The following is a 2,714-nucleotide window of genomic DNA, read 5'->3' as shown; positions in this document are numbered from 1 at the left end:
CACCCAAAATGTACATAATTCAACAATATGTTTTGTTGTCTAAAAACTTATTTTCATTCAGAGCCATTTTGACAGCATTCACGCACACCAAATTAACTTTGACCGGAACATAACCCCTTCCTTCTCTCTCTCTGAACTCGTACTAAAATGTATAATGAATTAGTTGTTTTAGTAGCTTATTTACAGATTTAAGTTAAAGGTCGGGCCTTGCTGTAATGGTAAGCTTGCTCCATTGGGACCAAGTGGGCACCGGTTCGAGTCTGAAACAGCCTCTTTGCAAAAGCAAGGGTAAGGCTGTGTACATTATGAGCCTCCCCAGACCCGCATTGGCAGCAGCCTCATGCACTGGGTATGCCCTTTTAGTAGCTTATTTACATACTAATGTGTATAATGAAATAGTGGTCTTACTACGACACAGTCCCGTATATACCTTGTCTGAAAACTTGATTGTGCTCTTACTGTCTCATTTATGCAGTCTTTTATGTAAATTATGGTGCTATTTATTCTTGTGGATTCGTGGAACTCTTCTCTGGATTTTTTTTCTTTTTTCCTTGTGATGCTTGATTAGTTTGGATCAATTTCTTACTGACTAACTTTGTAATGATTAAAAAATGTAATATCATTTATTTTTTATAATGCATTTAAGCTGCCTATGTCTTACGTTTTTCTAAATGAATATTTTTTATCTGTAGGAAACTGTAGGACTCACTGAACTTGAGCAGATATTTGGACTGACAAAATATAATATTGAGGAACCGGTATAAACATTTTGTATTAAAAGCTTCTGCTTAGAGTGTTTCCCCTCAGTTTTCTGTTTATGTGGTTATGTTTTTTCCACCTCCCTATTTTAACGGTTGGTCATTTCATTTTCTTTTAGCCTTTACTAATGCAGGTCCGTTTGTTCTACAATGGTTGTGCTGCCAAGGGAACCCTTCTTGTAAAAAAAAATGTAAGCACATACACATCAAAGGAAATGATAAACACTTTGTGTGAATATTTCCCCTTTTCCACCATGTGAAGTGGCATACCACGCCATACCAAACTTATTACACAGATTAAAGCAACTTTTTAGACTCCGAATGCCTTATGCATAAATGAAAGCTGTAGTTTGTGTCCCTCTATTTGTCTTTCATTATTATCATAGACCCCTTGCTCAGTTACAACTTTTCTACTGTGCTTCCTTATTCTTTGTTAGACTTCTTTAGTCTTGCCTTTGGGTTTTCTTGTTTAAGTTAACATGTATAAATATGATTATAACTTTATATAAAAAATTTATATTTAAACCCTACCCAGACCCTGCAGTGGCGGGAACCTCGTGCATTAGGTAAGTTCCTTTTTTTTAAATTTTTTATAAATAAATAAATACATAAATAAATATATATATATATATATATATATTTTATATGGATGGGTGCATCATTATTTTTGGGGGGGGGGGGGAAGAGGTAGGGCCCCAAGGAGAATATGGTTGCATCTTGTTGTAACCGAAGTGGTGAACCGGGAAGTTGTTACCTTCTTTTGATTTCTTTTGTCAAATTCACAAAAATTCTGTATGTCAAGTAAAAAGGGTTTTACGAAAAAATTTGAAAGTGACTTATCATTATGCCATTGTCGAGAGCTATCATTGTCTTGCATGCTTATCATTATGGCATTGTTGAGAGCCATAAAATATGTGAAATGAGATATTTACATGAATTATATTAGATGCTGATTTCTTGTTGTACAACCTTACATTATTCTTGATTTTGAAGACTGCATCTTTAATTCAGTTTAGTTTCTCTGGTATTGTTTTATTTCTTTTTTAATTTAGCTATCATGCCTTATTCATGAATATTTTGAAATATTACAGCTTCCTCCTGGAACAATTCAGATACGGCACTCAATGATAAAAGTTGAGCAAGATAAAGAACTTAAATTACCATTTGCCAACAGTTTGGAGCTTGTTTCTACAAGGTAACGCTAAATTTATGAAGGAATTAGTAGTCATAGGTTTATTTTGAAGTACTGTATGTGACAAAACATGGTGGAAAGGTTGCTTTATGTATATAGGGTCAACATTGTATGTTTGGTTTTTGATAGTCAAATGCGCATTTTACTATTCCACATTTACTATTTTTTTTTAAGGCAAAAGTGTAGTGCAATTGGTGTTATGCTGGCTTTGTGCAATTGTTTTTTTTTTTTTTGGGGGGGGGGGGGAGGTTAGTTTAGGCCAAATGATGGGATGACATGACAAATCCTAAACATCAGATAGGTAGAGTGCCCTTGGGTCGGGAATATGATATATTTGGTCTTCTTAGTGAATCATTTGTTCCACCTTTTATGGGACTTTCCTATATTTTAATCATGATACTGTCTTGATGATCACCCCTTGGTCGGCTTCGTGAATTGCGACCTATTTTTCAAGCATAGTTCTGCCCAAGGTTCAAGATCTCTGGTTTCGGCCAGCCAGAAACTGAGATATGGTCGAAACTGGTGTAACCTGGTCAAAACAAGTGATGTTTTACCAGCCAACTTGAGTTGGTGGTTTCGAGGCCCAGAAATGCTTTTTTTGATCTGATTTTTTGTATACAACCTATATTTGACATTCTAAACACTCAAAATGGAACTTGTCGTTTTTTACCCAAGTTTACTTGTGTAGGAACAGTGTACTAAGAGTCATAGTTGTCTGGGCAAGCACTTATTTATGCGAAATATCATTTATGGTCTCTTTGGTA

At 35.2% G+C, this 2,714-nt stretch overlaps 1 long non-coding RNA gene across 1 annotated transcript; it reads left to right on the top strand.

The window, feature by feature from the left end:
- The first annotated feature begins 690 nt into the window (after positions 1-690).
- LOC122648417 lies at positions 691-1,911 on the top strand. Its single transcript, XR_006331072.1, has 3 exons — positions 691-758; positions 878-949; positions 1,850-1,911. It is a non-coding gene; the product is annotated as an uncharacterized LOC122648417 (long non-coding RNA).
- Positions 1,912-2,714: the final 803 nt, after the last annotated feature.

Source organism: Telopea speciosissima, unplaced genomic scaffold, assembly GCF_018873765.1.
Source record: "Telopea speciosissima isolate NSW1024214 ecotype Mountain lineage unplaced genomic scaffold, Tspe_v1 Tspe_v1.1029, whole genome shotgun sequence".
NCBI classification, from domain to species: Eukaryota; Viridiplantae; Streptophyta; class Magnoliopsida; order Proteales; family Proteaceae; genus Telopea; species Telopea speciosissima.
Note: the sequence above shows the minus strand (reverse complement) of the source record. Positions and strands in the feature narration are given on the sequence as shown.